Raw genomic sequence first — 20,347 nt, 5'->3', positions numbered from 1 at the left:
CAAGACTGCTGAGCTGTTTGCAGTTCAGTTCAGTTCCAGCTCACTTATAAAGAACTACTTGGAGAAATCTCTGTGTTGTCTGCTATGTCCACCCACTACTTAATGAGACCCATTCAAATTAATGAATCTAAGGTAGGCTATGTTCATCAATGGGCCTACTCTGAGTACGATTGGGTTGGTCAACATCTTGCAAGTTGGTTCCAAGAAAGGCGCTTGGCTTCGTTTCCAGAGATCCTGGGATATTCATCCACGTGGCTGAACCTGTAGTAGCTCGTAGCACCTCTGGAAGTTCAGTGGCAGAGTGTTATGCTTTGATTACAGGAGGTCCCAGGTTCCAATCCTGACATCTCCAACTAAGCAGAGGGAAGAAATGAATTTGGTTTGCGTCTTAATGTGAACGTTCTGAGCCTGCATTTCTCAGGCCTCAAAGACTGCATCTGTCCATATGAGCCAACCTGGGCTCTGCAATCTTCTTTGTGAGCATTCTGGAGGGTGGCATTTTCTGGCACCATCATCTTTAGGCACCAGGCAGACATTTCCCCCTATAATCAGGCCCTTGGCCTCTAACCGCCTGTGGCCTTTTAGTGTCAGTGGGATGTTTTTAATACATTTCCCCCTTGGTTTTGATGTATCTATGTAGTGTTTTTTGTTTGTATGTTGTTTTGTTGTTTGTTTGTACAGTGGTACCTCAGTTTTCGAACTTCTTCATTGACAAACATTTCAGTTTTCAAACGCCGTAAACCCAGAAGTAAATGTTTCGGTTTTCAAACATGCCTCGGAAGTCAAACATGCCACGTGGCTTCCGTATTGAGGCTTCCGCATTGAGTTTTCAGTTTTCGAATGTGTCAGAACTCGAACGGTCTTCTGGAATAGATTATGTTTGAAAACCGAGATCCCATTGTAAGTATCTTTGAGTTGCATTGTGTGAGAAAAAGCAACGAACAAATATAATAAAACCAATAAACAAAACAAAATGTGTCTGGATCTGTTCTGAATTTGAAATTGTTTTTAATTGTGTTCCTATATGGATTTTTTAAAAAGCACACACACAACTATTTGTATATATGGGGGGGGATTCAGTTTCGTTGTTTTTACGGTGAAATCGCTTTGGAGATATTTTACAGAAAGGTAATTCATAAATTGAATCAAATCAAAATAAACAAACTTGTAACAGTCTTTTCCAGGGCCAGCCTAAAGGGCTGAGGTTATATTTGTCAGGGAAGAGTGCCTTCTGTCAGACTGTCCTCATTTACATTAACACTTTTCCTTGAGGAAAACCCTCAGGGTTTTCTCCTCTTCCTTTTCTTAATCTCCAGCATTGTCATCTTCCTAAGAAACTTCCTCATTGCATTTCCTCATTCCCTAGTTTCCCACCTGCTCAGTGAGGCCACCAACACATCACATGACTTGTTTGCATTACATCTGAGCTGTGGCCACCCCTTTATTTGAAAACAAAAAAACAGATTTTAGAGATTTCTCCAGATTTCCCAATCAGCTTGGTGGCTGCTCCCTCTAATTCAGCTACTGATTCCCCCCCTGGCTGCAGTGTTGTGTTAGAGCCTCTAGGTGTCACTGTGTTCCATTAAAAAATGTGAATCACTAGAAATTTTTCTGGAGCACAAGCAATGCCGCAAGATTGTGGCAGGAGTGATACGGGTGATAGGAAGCCATCATTAGCCTGAATGTATCACCCTCTCCAACATCTGGGCATTACCTTTCTCATGATTACGTCAAAGAATGACCCCTGCCACTGAATGCAGGTTCTGTGAAACTCACTGCTATAGAATTTGATTATGGCTGCCACCTTAATAGGTTTTATTTTAAGGACCAGTTGGCTATGATTAGAGCAGTGTTTCCCAACCGGTGTTCCGCGGCACACTAGTGTGCCGCGAGACGTTGCCTGGTGTGCCGCGGGAAAAATTAAAAAATTCGAAAGATATCCGGAGAGGCGGCCTTCGGGCGAGTTTTAATTTTAATTTTCCTTCTCCCACTTAATGCCCCACGCTCGCCCGAGCAGCTTGCAGTCCTCGGTAACCACGGCGACCCGAGGGAGGGGAGGGAACAGGGAAGTCGAGGGCGGCGGCGAGCCGCGATGACGTCAGTGGGCCGCGCCGCCTCGCCCTGGCACGGTGTGAGAGCCCCGGCTAGTGGCGCGAGCTTTGGAATAAGTGGGATCCGCGTGCGCGAGACCGAGATCGCGGGTAAGGAGCTCAGCCCTGGGCAGGAGGAAGCGGGGCCGCGCGTGCGGGCCACATCCCCACAGAGAGCGAGCCTCCCCCGGCCCACCACTCCGGGCAGGTCCACTCGCATGAGGGGGCGGCGATGGCGACGGCCGGCAGCTTGCCTGCAATGCCATCCCTCGAGCAGGCGAGGAGCCCGGAGGCTACCAGATGCGAGTCCTCTTTCCCACCCTGCTCGGGAGTCCAGAGCACTTGGTCGCATTCAGGATCTAGAGTGGGGAAGCGGGGCTTGTGTCTGGGCTGGACACATTGGGCTGCCTGTGCCGCTCGACCTGCGGGGAGAAATCAGGGTGGGAGTCACGACCGTGAGGCAGGGCTGCCAAGTGTGGCAGAAGAGGACACGGCCGTCGCACCTGTCCTTAGGTAGGAGCTTCTTCCGTGTCGACCTGCTGCCCTAAAGTCTTGGCTCTTTTCTTGGCTTTTTGGCGGTTGGCACAGAAGGAAGGCAAGGGGGAGGGGGAAAAATTGAAACTTACACTTTCGTGCGTCCCTCCCGGCGTGACGCTGCGCGCTGACGTCACGGGGCTGTAATGGTGGTGTGCCTCAAGATTTTTTTCATGAAACAAGTGTGCCTTTGCCCAAAAAAGGTTGGGAAACACTGGATTAGAGCAAGAAGCCTCTGTACTGTACTTACAAACAGCATAGCTATGATTTCCTCTTATCATTTTGTCTTGGTTATGAGCTTCCTCAGGGCTGCTGGCTGGCCAGTGTGAAAATCGTCCCTAGCGGGGCTTAGTTCTGCGTACAGCACAAAATACTCATTTTAGTTAACATAGTATCCCACTCCCAAGGCATTTCTCAGGGTAAACGAAAACAATTTTATATTGTGCAATATGAAACACTTTTAAAAATGCATTGCAGTAAATATCTCATCTGAGAGCCTACGAAAAGAATAAAATCAATTTTAACATGTCTGAGGAAATAACAAGGATTTTAAAATTTGTATGACAATGGGAAGAGATGGGGTGTAGATTTTGCCCAAGACAGAAACATGCAGTTGTGGTGCCATCACCCAAAGGTCCTGCCAATCTGATCTTAACAAATGACAGGCCAGAAAACAGGACCTTTGGTGGTGATCTTAGGGATCCAGTAGGTTTGTATGAGTGCAAACAGACCTTCAGATAACTTGGTAATATATTGTCCTCCGGGGGGGAAATGGTTTCTGTCTTTTTGCATTCAGAGGGGAGGAGAGGAACGAAAAGAGAAACTCTCCAGACCTATTGAATTCATGGAATCAGAGGCCAGTCTTGGGCAAGATAATAAAATGTGTGGTTGGACAAAACATAGCTTAGGTGAGATTACTTTTGCCAGAGGACAGACTGAAGGAGTGTGCTGTTATTGAACAGAACTAATGAAATATTCCGCCACTTCAAAGAATGAAAAACAATTGAGCATGCCCAGGTAAAGAGATGAAATTATCACACACACAAAATTGTGCAAAAGAGCTAACACAGTAATTCAATGCCTTGCACCAGCTGGCAGGGTCAATAATATGATGCAGTTAATATTTGATCCTAAATATCAGGGAGAATGCAGGAGTTGGTGCTGAAGGCTGACCACGTTTTTTGGGAAAATGCCAATAATATTAATAGATTATATGGCTAGCGGTTTGCTGTCGTTTCCTAACACCCAAAATCAGTTCCCCGAAGCAACCACTTCACTCTATCTAATGGTAGGCCCGGCCCCTTAAATTTGTGCACTAAAGAAAATTGTGTTCAAAGCGCCCAACACTACACAGAAGGCACAGTGACGCAATAGCATGTGTGTCAAGTTCCCAATAACTACCTCTCGCCACTCCTGGTTCCCAATTGAGCACGCTGTGCTACCATGGCAAAGCCAACCGTTAGGGCTAGAGCGGCTTCTCCCACAGACTTTCAAAAGCTTCAAAATAGACCCCGTGACGCCTCCTCTCAGAATCTCTTTAGGCTCGTTACCAGCTGTCCCCGCACATAGCAGCCTCTCTAACGGCCCGCCACGTGCTTCCTGCCCCGCATATGGCTGGCTTCGGAACCGCAAAACGCCGGAAGTCAAGCCTGCGCGCCAACTTTCCTCCGTATCTCTAGGCGTGTGGGGGGGGGGGGAGGGCGAGCGAAGAAGAGCCGGGAGCGCGCGCCCTCTCTGTACCTGGCGCATGCCTACATTCAACCCGAGGCTCGCTCGCGCCTGCGCGCTGGAGCCCGAGCAGCGGGCAGGGGTGGGCGTTCCTCGCGCCGCCGTGACCGCGGATTGGCCCCGGCGGCGAAGTGGGCGGGGAGAGGAGGCGGTGCACTATTTAAGGTGGCTCGGAGGGCGGGGACGGGGAGGCGTGTCCGAGCCGCGCTCCTTGTCAGTCGGCGCCGGGAAGCGGCAGGGGGCGGAGGCTGCGGCAAGAGCAGCAGCAGCGGCGCCGGCGGTGGAGGAGTCGGAGCAGCCTCCACCACCCGCCTCCCCCTCGCGGCTTCTTCTCCCTCTCCTCCTCCTCTTCCTCCCGGCCTCGGCGGCGGCCGCCGCGGCCACCGCCACGCTGAGCCTCCAGCAGCGGGACTCGCCGCCGCCGCCACAGCAGCAGCAGCAGCGCAGGTGAGGCGGCGCGGCGGAAGAGTCTGGTCCCCCCGCCGGGGCCTGGCCGCAGAGAGGCCGAGGGATGCAGGGCGAGGGGAGCGAGGCTGCAGGGAGCACGCGGGGCAGCCAGGGATTTGGGGGTGGGGGTGAGTCTGGGGGGGGAGGGCTCTCTTGCAAAAAAAAATGAGTGATGGGGATGCTCGTTATATGTGGTCTTCAGCAAGAGCAGGTGGAAGGGAAATTGCAGAGGTGTGGTGGGGATGATATCTGGGGGTCTGAGCAGTAGATAGGCTTGAAGGGTTGTGGGGTGCCTCGAAAGGGTGTAGGGGGCCAGTGATGGCGTGGTGTTGGTGAAAGGAAAGCGGCGGGGCTCTGCTTTGGGTGTCTCCACCAGCGAAGGGACTAAAGGGATGTGGGGTGGGGTGGGTGGTCCATGTAGCGATGCCCACCAGGGAGGTTCGGAGGGGTTTGAAGGGCGTTAAAATGGGGTGGGAGAGTGTGCTGGCCTGTCGAGCAGGTGGGGTTGAAGGGATATAGAGGGTAGTATAGGGTGACTGTGGTGTAGAGGGGTTTAAAGGGAAAGGAGAGGGGGCTGTGCTGTGGTGTTGGAAAGGGGGTCCAGGAGAATGGGGAGGCTAGATCAGAGAGCCCTACTGAGAAATTATGGAGGGTCTTAAGCAGTGAGGGCTGAAAGGAGATTGGGATGCACAGAGGTGTTGGCATGGCTAGCTGCAGCGAAGGGGAGGGCAGTTTGTTGTGGATGAGCTGTAATTCCCACGATTCTTCAGTTTTTAAAAAAATATTGGAAGTTTCCAGCATTGGTTGACCCTTGGGGAATGAGGCAAAACGTAAAAGCGTGATTCCCCTCATTTTTGTGTGTGTGGGAAACTACCCTGCCCCACTGTCAGTGTTTTGCTTTGGCCCCCTGCCCCCATAACATTTCTACAGATGCCCCTGGGTGAAAGGTGAGTGGGGGGAATTTGACTGGGGTTTCCCTAAAGTTAGGTCTGATATGGGGAAACTGCTGCAGCTAAGTGGATATTAGGGTGATGGAAACGGGGTAGGCAGCGATATTGGGGTATCTTTCATTGGGTGAGAGGGTTCTTCACCCGAGAGCGATAACAGCAGATTCAGGGGTACAGTGGGATGCTGAGAGAAGCGTGTGCATGTGAGAGATAGCAGGCAATTAATGGTGAGGGGTTCAGGGCACCATTGGGGGAAAAGGAAGATAATGTAGGCTTAGGTTGACTCTGCATAAAATAGGGTGGTTTTTTTAAGCTGTGGGAAATGGATTGTGGCAGTAGAGAGGTATGATAGGGCATTTCAGATATGGCTGTTAAAATAGTGGCAAGGGGCCCTAAGGTGGTGGTGTGTCCCTTGAAGGCAGTTGTGAGAGATTGGCTTTGAAACAAGAATAGATAAAATGGGGAATAAGATGCTGACTGCACAGTTGGAATGTGGGGACTTCACTAAGAGGATGAATAAGCTTTTTTGTGGCCTTATCCTTCAGCATAATGCAGGTATCTTCAGCCTTCTCAAGCCCAGCACCCATTTTTAACCCTAACATGTACCTGGAGGCCCATTTCTTCATCTTTTGCCATAAATTGGCATGCGATGGGCTATGTTCAAGCTACACTAAAGCCAGAGGTTTCTGCATTTGCATGCATCCATCTAGGCAAGTGAGAAGCACTGTCACAATTCGAGGACTCATTCAAGCTAGGCAGAAGTGCACAAGGAAGGCACAGAGCATGGATGGTGAGTGGGTGTGGCTTGTACTAGAGGCCGGATGAAAGCCTGGAGACCTGCATTCAGCCTCTGGGCTTGAGGTTCCCCATCCCTCTTTGCTATTGCGATCACAGACTTTATCTGCTCCCATCAAGAGGACTAGAAGAATGGGGGAATAAACAGTCTTGGAGAATGCATGGAGGAGAATAGTGCCAAGCCAAACTCTCTCCCTTTGACTGTTACAATAACTACTAAATTTGATGCCTGTTGCCTTAACAGTTCTGCAGTTACTCCGAGGATGGCTTTGGCCTATTCTTAGTGTTGGTTACTGTAGTTTGTAACCCATTCAGGTCAAGATGGACTGTATGGATTGCTATAATTCTTAAGATTGACTTTGTATTCATTGCTATAATTCTTACCCCAATTTCAACTATTGTCTATCTCTCTGGGGCAAAAGCTAATGTGCCTGGTAATAAAAACCTTGGCGGGACATAGAAATTCACCTGAGTGTGGAGGGACTTGCAAAATGCTGGAGACACAAACTATTAAGACAAGCTTGATTTCTGAAATGTGCAGCACTGGTTTCGACATTCACTTCTCAAAGGTACAGGATGAGGTGCCTCCTGAGTGAACGGTTATCTTAAATCTTCATTCCCATTAACTTATATCTATATACTATGATTAAGAAGATTTATACACTGCTTGATTTTTTTAAAAAAAGTTGAAATGGTTTACAAAAATATTAAATAAAATACTACCATTTTCAATAAATAGTTAAAAACATTATTGAAGAGCATTCGGAAGATAGTTAACATCAACAGTAGCTGAAAAGAGATAAAGCACATGTAACAATGTCTGGACAGGCATGCCTAAACAAAAGTGTTTAAGCAGGTGCCAAAAAGAGCACAGGGAAGGCGTTGGCCTGATGTCAATTGGCAGGGAGTTCCAAAGTGTATGTGCTGCTACACTTAAAGATAAATTTCTTACAAATGCACAACCAAGTATTATGCAGCACCCATAACAGTGCCAGTTTTGCAGATCAAAGCAGAAAAGTGGTTGTTTCTCAGACATGGCGATCCTGCAAGTAAAGTGGTCCCAAGCTATTTAGGGCTTTACCTATTAAAGGCCGTGGTGTTCTATGCAGACAGGGCCTCGCTCCTCTCAACTACCACACTACGGCATTCTGCATAAGCTGCAACTTCTGGGTCCAGCTCAAGGGAAGCCCCACATAGAGTGCATTGCAGTAGTCCAGTCTTGAAGTCACCAGTTCCTGTACCACTTCGGTCAGACTCTTGGTCCAGGAACGACCGTAACTGCTGTACCATTTGAGATGTGCAGGGGCTGGCATATGACTCTGCTTGTTCGAGGATGGGAGTTATTGTGAAACAGAAGCAGGTCTTTTTGCTCTGATATGCAGAGCTTGGTGGAGATCACGGATCCCTAGAAGTGATTCAAAGATGGCCATGATAGTGTGTCAGGGTTTCTGGGGGTTTTTTGGCAGTCAGGTGTTAAGTCTTCTTGTGTGTTCTGCCACACCTCCTGCTCTCCCACTGCTCCACCTAGGCCTCTGGGATGGAGGGTAGCTGCAGAGGTGGAAACCACTTGTGGGAGATGCTAGAATAGGAGCAGGCTCTCCAGCCTAGTCCAATCAGTGGCTGGAGCTCGCGGGATCCTCCCCTGAGATCCAGTGGTGGAAAAACAAGCCAGGGAGAGATGCTCTCTTGGGAGAAGAAAGGCCAAATGGTTCTTCACCTTCACTTAAATTGCAGAGAGATGGTCCCAGCCATGCTACACATTTAAAGTGTACCAATTTAACGGGAAGAAGAAGAGTTTGGATTTGATATCCCGCTTTATCACTACCCGGAGGAGTCTCAAAGCAGCTAACATTCTCCTTTCCCTTCCTCCCCCACAACAAACACTCTGTGGGGTGAGTGGGGCTGAGAGACTTCAGAGAAGTGTGACTGGCCCAAGGTCACCCAGCAGCTGCATGTGGAGGAGCGGAGACGCGAACCCGGTTCCCCAGATTACGAGTCTATCGCTCTTAACCACTACACCACACTAACAGGAGGGTTATGGGAGCTGTAGTTTGTTAAATTACAGTTCCTGTGATCCTTCATGGCTGTTAAGGTGGCATAAGAGTGATTTGAATGTATGGGGTGGATATTCAGAGCCCTGGATATCATGGGAAGAAGGAACTGTGGACGTGGGATTTTTTTTTTAAAATTATCAGTTTGGGAAATGCTACCTGGATTAAAGTATAGATCCTCTTGATTTGTGGTATCTGGTGTTTCCCTATCTCTATATAAGCAACCCAGTATATCCACAAGTAGGGTCTGAGCTTGCAGTGACTGGCATGGAGGGGGAATCTTGAGGGTGTGTCAGTGTTGAGTAGCTTGATGAAAATGTCAACCCAGTGTGCGGCGGCTCTGGAAAATGCACATTCCCTGTTCCACTCTACAAATCTGTGGTGAGGCTGCATTTTGAATTCTGCATGCATGTGTGGTCACCGTCCATTTAGAAGGAGCTAGAGAGGAATTTTCAGCAAAGAGGAACCAAAAATTATCTACAGGTTGGAGCCTCTTCCCCCATGCAAGAAAGGTCACACAACATTTGGGGATTTCTAGTTTAGGAGAAAGGTGGGTAAGGGAAGCATGATAGAGGTGTGTGAAATTAGGCATAGTCTAGGACAGGGGGCAGCAATGTTTATCTCACCTGGGCTGCTTCACTCCAGTGGAGATCCCTCAGGGGGCCGGATTATGTGCACCCGTGAAAGCACGTGCCGTGATTTCTGGTGTCTGTACATGTGCAGATGCGATTTCCAGCACCGCGGAAGCGAGTCCCCATGCTGCGCTGGTTTAGTGTAGCACGCGGGGACTCGCAGAGTGGGTGGTTTATGGGCTAGTTAAATGACCCCCGTGGGCTGCTTGTGGCCCATGGGCCTCAGGTTGCTGACCCCTGATCTAGGAGGAAGCAGGTGGGGAGACTTTTCTCTCATTATTCCAGAACTCAGGGATCCACATTGAAACTGAATGTTGGAAGATTCAGGGCAGACAAGAAGAAAGTACCACTTCATGCAGTGCGCAGTTAAACCGTGAAATTTGCTTCCACATAAGGCTGTGATGGCCACCGACTTGGATGCCTTTAAATGGGAATTGGATGGATTCACAGAGGAAAAGGCAGTCAGCGGTTACTAGTCATACACCCTCCAGGACCATAAGGCAGCCAGATCCTGAATACCAGTTGCTGGGGAGCAACTGCAGGAGAAGGCGTGTAGTGCTCCTGTCCTGCTCACGGGAGACCCATAGGCATCTGGTTGGCCGCCGTGAGAGCAGGATGCTGAACTGGAGGGACCTTGTGTCTGCTTCAGAAAGCTTCTCTTGGGTACGTATCCATGGGCAACTCTTGCAAAGCGTCCTCTTGGGGATCGTGGGTGGGTGGGGAGGAGATGCCTGTTCTTAGGCAATATTATATTAGCTGTGGCAGCTGCTGGATGTGCCATCCCAACATGGACTTGTTACCTTTGCGCAGACCTCCTCAAAGATGCTGAAGTAGCTTGCCACTTATTTTTGTTTGCTAATAAGGTTAGGTGAGATTGTGACAGTGTCCTTGTAATTTGTTGATGGGAATTCTGAGTGCCTAATAAAGCGAGGCTGCCTCTCTGTGGGGGTAGGAACCAGGGGAGCTAGATGAGCTGGGGGGAAACCTCCTTGCTGGTCTTAGGCCAACCTTCCTCAACCTGGTGCTCTATAGATGTTTTGAAGTACAACTCTCATCAATGAGCATTGATGGGAGTTGTAGCCCAACTGGAGAATTTGAAGAACACAATTATGGGAGAGCTGAACCGGTTATAAGTAGTGGCTTTAGACTGTTGTTTCTCCCCAGTCCCCAATGGCTGCCGTATTTAGAGTGTTACTTGGTTGCAATGGATTGGGTACCCTTTCCTAAAGATGTTCCCTCCACTTTCAGAGCTATATACCGTATTTTTCGCCCTATAGGACGCACCGTCCCATAAGGCGCAACTAGTTTTTTGGGGGGGAAATAAAGGGGAAAAAATTATTTCCCCCCCAGGCGTGGGGCGGGGGAGGCCCGAGCTTCCCCCGACCCCAGTCCCCAAACAGGCAGCTCTCTGCAAGCCGTGGGAGCTCAGGGCTGGCTCCTGCTGCTTGCGGAGAGGTCCGCGAAGCCTGGACGTGCTGATCTCAGCGGGCGCAGGCTTCGGCATGCAGGCAACTCTCCGCAAGCAGCGGGAGCGCTCCGCTGCTTGTGGAGAGGTCCGCGAAGCCTGGAGAGCGAGAGGGGTCAGTGCGCACCGACCCCTCTCACTCTCCAGGCTTCAGCGAAAGCCTGCATTCGCCCATAGGACGCACACACATTTCCACTTCATTTTTTGAGGGGGAAAAGTGCGTCCTGTAGGGCGAAAAATACGGTATCTTCTGTATGCTGTTTGGGGATTTGAAAGCTCAATTGAATAACAAATACAGTGGTACCTCGTGTTAAGAACTTAATTTGTTCTGGTGGTCCGTTCTTAACCTGAAACTGTTCTTAACCTGAGGTACCACTTTAGCTAATGGGGCCTCCTGCTGCTGTTGCTGCGCGATTTCTATTCTCATCCTGAAGCAAAGTTCTTAACCCAAGGTACTGTTTCTGGGTTAGCGGAGTCTGTAACCTGAAGCGTCTGTAACCTGAAGCGTCTGTAACCCAAGGTACCACTGTACTTTCTGCTAGTTGTGGAACATGGGGCCTGCTCTAAAGTCAAAATTGTGATAAATCTCCACCACTCTGCCTTGAATTTTTACCAGTCTTCCCTCCGTTTCAAGTTTGAAATGGTACATCCCTATGGACTAGGAACTTGGAGTCTGCTGCTTGATGCAAACTGGGATTCAGGCCCCTCCAGGAAGAGCCATGCATATTCAAGGCAATTGAAGCCACGGCTTTGTTGATGCTAAGCAGGTCTAGGCCTGGTCAGTGCCTGGAAGAGAGATTTACATCACTTTGGGTTCCATGACGGAAAAAAGTGGGATAAAAATGTAAGAAAATAACTGTCTGAAGGTGGAATGGCTGTTGTCCCCGTCGTCGTCGTCGTCGTCGTCCCCCCCCCCCCCGCCCTCGGCATGAGGTCAAAACAAAGAGGGAATAGCCAGACTGGAATCCTTAACAAGACAGCTGTGCAAACAGTACCAAAGTGAAGTATTTTACTGCCGAAGTTAATGTGTGGAGTAAATCACAGCTTTTTTTGGAAAGAGTGATGTAGAGGCATATGGTGTTTCTACAGCCTGAACTGGCCTGTGCCCATAGGCTAGTGTGCAGAGAATTGTTCTGAGGCTTTGGATAAATGGGTTCTTCTGGCAGCATTGACACCTGCCAGCTAACTGCTGGCATCTCTTTCAGTCCATTCTGGGTAGGCGTTGTGCTGATTTTTGTGCTTGAGCGCTGAGGAGTGTTTTGGGGGGAAAATGCGGGCTTCTGGGCCACTGTATCCAAATACCTGTCTTATTCTAATATGCTTTGCCTGCTCCACAAAAGATGTACATCTGCTTGTTCTGCTGCTGCTCACAGGAGCCTTTGCCAAGCTGGTGCCCTCCCCAACATTTTAGGGCGCAACTCCCCATCATCCCTGACCACTAGCTATGATCGCCGGGACTGTAGGACTTGCAATCCCATAACATCTGTAAGGCATGGGGTGGGAGTGGGGAGTTGGTTTGCACAATGGCTGGCCCACGCATATGTCATGAGGAGCAGGAGATGAGTTTACTCACCCCCAAAAGGATATGGTAGCGTTAGAAAAGGCGCAACTGAAATGATCAAAGGAAAGGTGGCAGCGTCAGGGACTTTTTTTAGTTCAGAGAAAAGGAGAGTTAAGAGGTGACATGGCAGAAGTTTATAAAATTATGCATGGCATGGGAAAGATTGATAGGAAAGTTATTCTTCCCCTCTCATAATGCTAGATTTTGTCGACATACAACAAAGCTCAATGTTGGAAGATTCAGGACAGACAAAAGAGATGATTTATTATTATTATTATTATTAGTAGTAGTAGTAGTAGTAGCAGTAGTAGTAGTAGTAGTAGTAGCATTAGTATTATTTAACTGAATTTATATACTGCCCTATACCTGGAGGTCTCAGGGCAGAGTACAGAAAAGATCAACATAAAAACCACAATATATAACACCCCCCCCAAAAGAGCCATATTTTAAAAGGGCATAAGATGTCAATCACAGGGACATGGGTGGCGCTGTGGGTTAAACCACAGAGCCTAGGACTTGCCGATCAGAAGATTGGCAGTTCAAATCCCCACAACGGGGTGAGCTCCCGTTGCTTGGTCCCTGTTCCTGCCAACCTAGCAGTTCGAAAGCACGTCAAAGTACAAGTAGATAAATAGGTACCGCTCCCCGCGGGAAGGTAAACGGTGTTTCCGTGCGCTGCTCTGGTTCGCCAGAAGTGGCTTAGTCATGCTGGCCACATGACCTGGAAAAACTGTCTGTGGACAAATGCCGGCTCCCTCGTCCAGTAAAGCGAGATGAGCGCCGCAACCCCAGAGTCGTCTGCGACTGGACCTAATGGTCAGGGGTCCCTTTACCTTTACCTTTTAAGATTTCAATCAGATCAACCAAAGGCCTGGTTAAAAAGGAATGTTTTTGCCTGGCGCCTAAAGGTGTATAATGATGGCTGAGTATAGCTAAACTATGAAACTCCCTCCTACAGGAAGCAGTGATGGTCATCAACCTAGAAGTCTTTTAAAGAGGATTAGATGAATTCATGGAGGATAAGACGATATCAGTGGCTCCCTCTAGCCGTGATAGCTATTCTCTGCCTCCACAGTTGGAGGCAGCAATGCTTCTGAATACCAGTGGCTGGAAAACGTAGGAGGAGTGGGTGGTCATGGACTCAAATCCTGCTTGTGGCTTTCCCACAGTCACCTTGTTGGCCACTGTGAGAACAGGATGCTGGACTAGATGGGCCATTGGCCTGATCCAACAGGCTCTCCTTATGTTCTCATGAGTTGGTAGAGTCTGCTCCGTGGTGGCACCGCAATTGTGGAATGTTCTCCTGCTTAGTGCCTATCCTTATTTATCTAGGCTTTTTAAATCTAGCTTACATATTTGACTTTCTAACACTGAGTGGAAGGTAGCTCGTAGTGGGGGAGTTCTTTTTCCAGGAATGTTTCTTGGTCCATTGGGGAAGCCTAGACAAGCTTCTGAGTAAATCTATAGAGTTCTCCTGGAATAGTGTGGCAGTATGTGGTCATCTGGCCTCCTAGTCACTGCCAATCCATGCTGCACACCCCTGCTGTCAAGGCTGGCTGTGCCGACTAGGTCACAGGCTGGCCATCTGTGTGGCCCAGCTCTTTGAACATTGCATTCAAAATCCAATACAGTTTTTAGAGCACACAGTGAAAGCTGTCGTTTCTGCTGCTTATTTGTTTTCCCCAGTAGCTAACTAGTCCGACCCTATCTTCTGCTGACTAGGGTGTAGCGATTTGTTTTTTAAGATGGTTGGTTCCTTTTGGCCTCCAGATCAGTCTGCAGGGCCAATTGCTTATGCTTGCTGCAGCCACAGAACATCTGAACCTTTCTTGCAATGTGCAGAAACATCAGGTGAATTCTCTTTCCGCACACCCCTTAACAGTGCACAATACACAATGAAAATATTAGTTTAGATGTCACATCTTTGCAGGGGATGAGAAGAGGCGCTCACCTGATTTCGTGGGAATAGATGTGGGTGGTGGAGCTGTTGCCAAATGACATTTGCCGAGGGGCAAAAAAAGAAGTTTAAGTAGCAGCTTTGAGAGGTGGTGCGGTTAAGTCAGCCACTGTATCGTACTTCCTGTGGTCACATTTCTAAATCAGAAAGTGTTGGTGACGAATAACCCTACCTCGTGGATGAAAAACCATGGTTTGGTGAGTGAAGCGGAAACCATGGTTTGGCTGCAGTGGACTACTGTTTCCCACTAATCAGAAAGTCATGCTAACCAGATTGCTGCTGAATTGCCAATCCCAGCATGCTTGGTCGGCCAACTGGTGCCAAGAAAGGACAAGACTTTTTTTATGTACGCTACCACAGCAGCAAGGATTCTTCTAGCAAAGTATTGGAAGACACAAGAATTACCTACACTGGAAGAATGGCAGACGAAAGTGATTGACTTTATGGGATTGGCAGAAATGACTGGCAGAATCCGTGACCAAGAGAAAGAGACGGTGGAGGAAGATTGGAAGAAATTTAAAGCTTATCTTAAGAACTGTTTTAAAATTGATGAGTGGTAAAATGTCAAGGGAAAGGAAGATGCAGAATTACAGCTGAAACTGTTTGATGAATTAAGATGAGATTGAGAACGAAAATAAGTTACAATTTAATTGGAGTAAAGGGTTGCTGAAAAGCTGTTAAATAAGGATGCAGAAAGGGTGAGGTATGGGGAAGTCCGAGAAAGAAGGCGTATGAAAATGAGGATATGAAATTATACTTGTTTGTATGTTTTTGTTTGTTGATGTATGTTTGTTATTTTGTTTTAAATTTGGAAAATCAATAAAAAAAATATTAAAAAAAAAAATCCCAGCATGCTTGGCTAGGGCTGATGGGAGCTGGAGTCCAGCCACATCTGGAGGGCCACAGGTTCCCCATCCCTGTTGTAGCGAAAAGCAACATCTCACTCAAAGTCCCCTCTATGACCGTCAAATCTTGGTTTCGAAAGTGAGTTGGGCCACTCCCATCAAATGTTGGGCTGCCCTATGGTGCCGTCTGCTGCTTTCAAACTATGTTCCTCGACATGCTTAAACACCAGGGTGGGGAAATCTTCTCTGTCGAGGGCTGTATTCCCTCGGTAATTTTGGAGTGGGGTGGTGGCAGTCATAGAAGCCAAGCCCCAAATTTGGCTGGGGACCCCTTTTCTAGGAACAGAGGAAACTACCAAGTCAGACCCTTGGTCTTGCTAGTTGAGTATTGCCTTCACTGGTAGTCTGGTAGTGGAGATGCCAGGGACTGATGCCAGGGCCAGCCTTGTGCAAGTCTGATGCTCTACCTTCTATGGAGTTGGGCAAATGGTCTGTGTAGCTCCGTATTGCTTACAGCGATGGACAGATGTTCTCCAGAACTTCAGCCAGGTGAGGGGGTCTTCCCTGTCCATCCTGGAGATGTTGAGGATTGATCATGGGACCTTCTGCATGCAAAACTCTCTTTCCACCTGTGTGATATCAGCTGCAAAGCTGTGTAGGTTCCTGGCTCCCTGCTTTAACATCTCTGCTACCTGGCTAGAAAAGGGGATCAGCTCTTCCACTGGCGCATGCTTATGAGTGATGGGGAGAAAGATTGAATTCTGGACAGAGACGATGCATAATCATCGGATGATAATGCTGAGAGTACAATGGGTGTGGCTTTACATACACCAGCAAACGTGTTAAGACAAAATAAAAGTTTTATTCCCTTCCCACCTCCACAACCTCTTGCTTTTCGCCAAGCGCTCTCTCCGTCTCAACTCAAGGGGGAAACGGCAACTCCCACTGATATGAAAATAGGAGCTGCTTTTAGCACCTGCACCTGCGTGGCCCTCCGAGACCCAGAGAGTCGCTGCGGAGCCCAATTAAAGGCTCTTGAGAAGTCTCAATGAACAATCGCAGGCAGTGGGGCTGCAAAACAACGCCTGCGTTTCGGTCCTTTTGTTCCTCCGGCTACGCTTGCCGCCGTTTGAAGGTATCCAAAAGCAGAGATTTGGACCTGGGGCCATGGTCGGCAACCTGTAATTCCACAACACTCATTTGAGAATGGAGTAAGCCAGCTTTCCTCAACCTGGTAACTTGAGATGTTTTTGAACTGTGATACCCATCATCCCAGACCATACTGACTGGGGGTGATGGGAGTTAGACAACATCTGGAAAACACCTGGTTGGGGAAAGCCAATGTTGGCCACACTGGAGGCCTGCTAGTTCAACACCCCAATTCCCCTTTTAGCCTCTTGTCGTAGGAAAGGTGCCTCAGCCCGCTGGTGATATTGGTTGCCCTTTCCTGTACAGTGGTACCTTGGTTTAAGAACAGCTTAGTTTATGGACAACTTGGAATAAGAATGCTGCAAACCCGGAAGTAGGTGTTTTGGTTTGTGAACTTTGCCTTGGAAGCAGAACATGTTCCGCTTCCTGTTGAGTGTGTTCCATTTGTAAATTGTGTCCCCCGCTGCTAATCTGAGGCTTTCTGTTGAGTCTGTCGGCTGCTGAGTCCCGGAGCACCCACACAACACAGAGGTGTGATATTTGGAGCTTTTGTTTTTGCTATTTTGTTGCGGTTTTGTTTGTGTGGCTTTTTCTTTTATTTATTTTACTATGACTTGTTCTTCGTTTTACGGGACTGACTTGTGACTGTGGCTTGTGTCTTCGTTTTTGTGACACTGTGGAACCCAGTTCAGCTACTGGTTGATTGTATGACTGCAGAAATGGATAAAAGTCCCCCCTCCAAACAATGACTATCATCAGTGCACATAAGAGGAAAAATTAATTTTAATTTTTATAATCTACAATACTGTCTTATTTATTTTATAGTACAGTACGTTGATTATTGCCTTCATTTTATGGATCAATGGTCTCGTTAGATAGTAAAATTCATGTTAAATTGCTGTTTTAGGGGTTGTTTGTCTGGAACGGATTAATCCATTTTCCATTACTTTCTATGGGAAAGCATGCCTTGGTTTAAGAACGGACTTCCGGAACAGATTAAGTTCGTAAACCGAGGTACCACTGTACATCAGGTGTGTGGCTCTCCAGACCTTTCTACCTGGCCCCTGTAGTTCTTCCCACTCTGCTCTGTGTTCCTTGAGTCCTTTTTCCTGGCTGGAATGGGTCAAACAGTTATACTGCCTCTCGCTTGTCTGGTGGAGGTTCAGGAGGTGTGAGTGGAGATGTGGCTGTAGGTGTAAACCTCTGAATTTTACTGTATAAAGGGAAGAATCTCACCTGTTTCTCCGCAAACTTCTTTCCACCCTTTCCATGGAGGCCCCCCCCCCCCCAGAACATTCTCCTTGAGGAAAGGTGGCCTCCAGACTGAAGCCCCACTCCCCACCCCTGCTGTGCATTTTCCATCTCTACAGTATCCCTTTTTATGAATATGTGAGTGGTCTTTTGTGGTGGGCTTGGGAAAATGATGCTGTCAAATCTGTTTTCAGCTCCTTTCCTAAGAATTCCTATCATGGGATTGCAAAGGCCTTCGACCCCCCCCCCAACCCTACTATTTTTTCAGTCTCCCTCCCTTCCCAGAAAACTCGGCAGGCCTAGTCCGTCACTTTCAGCCTTAGGGGCCCCCCAGTAGACTGATGGTAACAAGGAAGGCAGTCAGTCATAGTAAGTCATAGCTGTGCCCCAGTTTGTGACATTTCTGGGCCCTAACTCTTTCCTCCTTGAAGACCCTATGAAGGAAGCAGCAGCCCCAGAACTTCAGATCAAAGACTAAAGATTGCCCTGTGATAAGTATGCTTCATGTTGTCATCTCAGCAATGGTTTCCCCCCCAAGATCCCACTTAATGCCTTCCTCAGCCACTCTTTCTCTTTTTCCTGGCTTGCGGTAGTTGAGATGTGGCCAATGTGCTGTTGCCTAGCAACCCCAATGAAGGTATCTTTGGTCGTGGTCAGAAGGCTTGCTCTAGGCCAGGGGTGGGAAACCTCTTCCCCTCCAGTTGCTGCCGAACTACAGCTCCCATTATCCCTGATCACTGGGCCATGCTGGCTTGGGCTGATGGGATTTGGAGTCCAACGACATCTGAAGGGCCATTGGTTCCCTTCCGTTGCTTCCAGGTCAGAGAAAGGCAACTGGTTGCCAGTGTTCAACCTATTCCTGTAAACTATAGTGTCTTGCTGTGTCCTCAGTCAGCGACGTTGGGGAACAGTAACCGCATATCATTGCTTCCTTTTCACTTCTTAACCCTGCCTCAACTTGCTTGGTAGCTGGGACCTGTCAGTCATTTTGCCTGTTTGTTACTGTTCCTTAAGTCACCTGCTGTCTTGTGCAAATTGGTTGACACCTGGCATAGCATGGTTTATAGAAAGTGGGAAGGGATATGTATTTCCTCACTTTCTCATAATACTAGGACCTGGACCACCCAATGAAACTGAAGATTTAGGACAGACAAAAATAAAATACGTTTTCACTCAACACCGAATTTAAACAGTGGAATTGGATGTAGCGAGGGATGGCTTGAAAAGAGTACCCCAGCTGATGGAGGATAAGGTGATCAACTGCTACCAGCCACCATCAGTGTTAGAAACTGTAATAGAAAAGCTAGGAGCCAAGTGGCTCCTGGGACCTGGGTTGTGGGTGCCAAAACAGAATGTCTAGTCTCCATTTGGGGAGATCGGCAACACTTTTTATTATTTTGATAAGCATATTGTTAAGATCACATTTTTAACAGAAATTGCGAATGCATGTTTAATTTGGTGTTTACAATAAAAATATTGATACCATACTTCAGTTTTCAAAACACTCTACTCTTTATTGCTAAACTCCTTAACGTATTGTCTATCCTTAACAAATACTTTGAGGCTTTAAAGCACATACATTCCAGTGATCCTTGAGTGTCAGCCAGGTGCAAAAAATGGCACCCAGACTTTTAGAGGTGCTGGCAAATGGAGAATTTTTAGGTGCAAAATGCACCTGATGCCCTGCTAATTTTGAACCCTGACCACAATGGCTGTGTTTCTCTGAATATAATGCTGCATAATGGTCCACTTTTAAAATGAAGCTGCTGCGGTTAAACCTGCCTGGAAAGTACACAGCTATTATTTCTTCCACCATGGATCTCAAGACTGTACGTAGGGTTCCTAGGGAGCCTCCCATCTAAACACTGACCGGGCCTAGACCTGCTTAGCTGCTGCAGTGTTATTGTACCCTCTACTTCCTAACCACGCAGGATCTCAGCAGTGGCTATTGGTATGCAGGCAGTCTTCTGTACCCATGAGTAGTAGGAGAGGGTACGTATAATTGCTCTGGTCCTCATGGTTACGGAAGACAGCTTGGGTATGAACAGCCGCTGCTCAGAGCCTGCTCACCCCCAAGGTCCCTCCAAATCAGATTTTTATACAACTGGATTAAAAAAACAGGGGAAGGAACTGTATGCCAGCCCAGTTGGCGCTGAGCAGCTGACTAGGGTTTGGCAAATGTGAAACCCATTCTCATGCCTTCTCATCTCAACGGCTTTAGCCAGTGCGGCGCTTAATGATTGAGAAACACTCCTGAACGCATCTACGCAATGGGATTGGGCCAAGAAAAACACTCTGAAACTTTCAGTTGGAGTTAATGAGATCCCAAGGCATTTGCTCCAGAGTTAGCAGCACAGCCCCCCTTAGAGGGTGCTTTCCTCACAAGACATTTTGGAGCTTGGAATACAGAGGCTGGTCTGTAGTCTGGGTGACAATCGCTGCTCATGGCTCCTTTTAAGGGAACAAGGCAGGCCTGGCTGCCAGTACTGGGCATTATTAAAACTTCTGCTTCTGGGGCAACCTACAGTCCGCACCGTTTCCTTCATACAACTCAGAGCGCCATCGCCATTTGTTATCACCATATGCCGGGAGTCTGGGGCGGATGGGTAGGCAGTCAGTGTTCTCAGTTTGCAGGCTTAATGTCTTAAGAATGTAAGGTGAGGCCTTCTGGATCAGGTCAAAGGCCAGTGTAACCCAGCATTCTGTTCCCACAGCAGCCAGCCAGATTTTATTTACGTATTTGTAATCCACACCTCCATTAAAATATGTCAAGGTGATATACGGCACACAGTGAATAAACTCCACAAAAAGCATCTATGAAAACTTGACAGTAAATGCCAGTTGGTGAAGAAGGGAAAACTCATATTGCAAAGGCCTGTCTAAATAATCTTGTTT

At 48.0% G+C, this 20,347-nt stretch overlaps 1 protein-coding gene across 2 annotated transcripts in view; it reads left to right on the top strand.

The window, feature by feature from the left end:
- The first annotated feature begins 4,554 nt into the window (after positions 1-4,554).
- Positions 4,555-20,347, top strand: part of LOC309326554 (vigilin-like) — a 56,111-nt gene continuing 40,318 nt past the window's right edge. The window contains exon 1 of one of the 2 annotated variants that reach the window (XM_081835373.1): positions 4,555-4,799. The gene's annotated coding sequence lies outside the window, so the exon portion shown is untranslated. Of the gene's footprint in view, positions 4,800-6,515; positions 6,537-20,347 lie in introns of those variants that run through there. The other variant, XM_081835374.1, reaches the window with a different exon arrangement.

The sequence above is a fragment of the Podarcis erhardii genome (genome assembly GCF_964252035.2).
Source record: "Podarcis erhardii genome assembly, chromosome: 13".
NCBI lineage: Eukaryota > Metazoa > Chordata > Lepidosauria > Squamata > Lacertidae > Podarcis > Podarcis erhardii.
The sequence above is the reverse complement of the archived record's forward strand: the minus strand, read 5'-3'. Positions and strand labels throughout refer to the sequence as shown.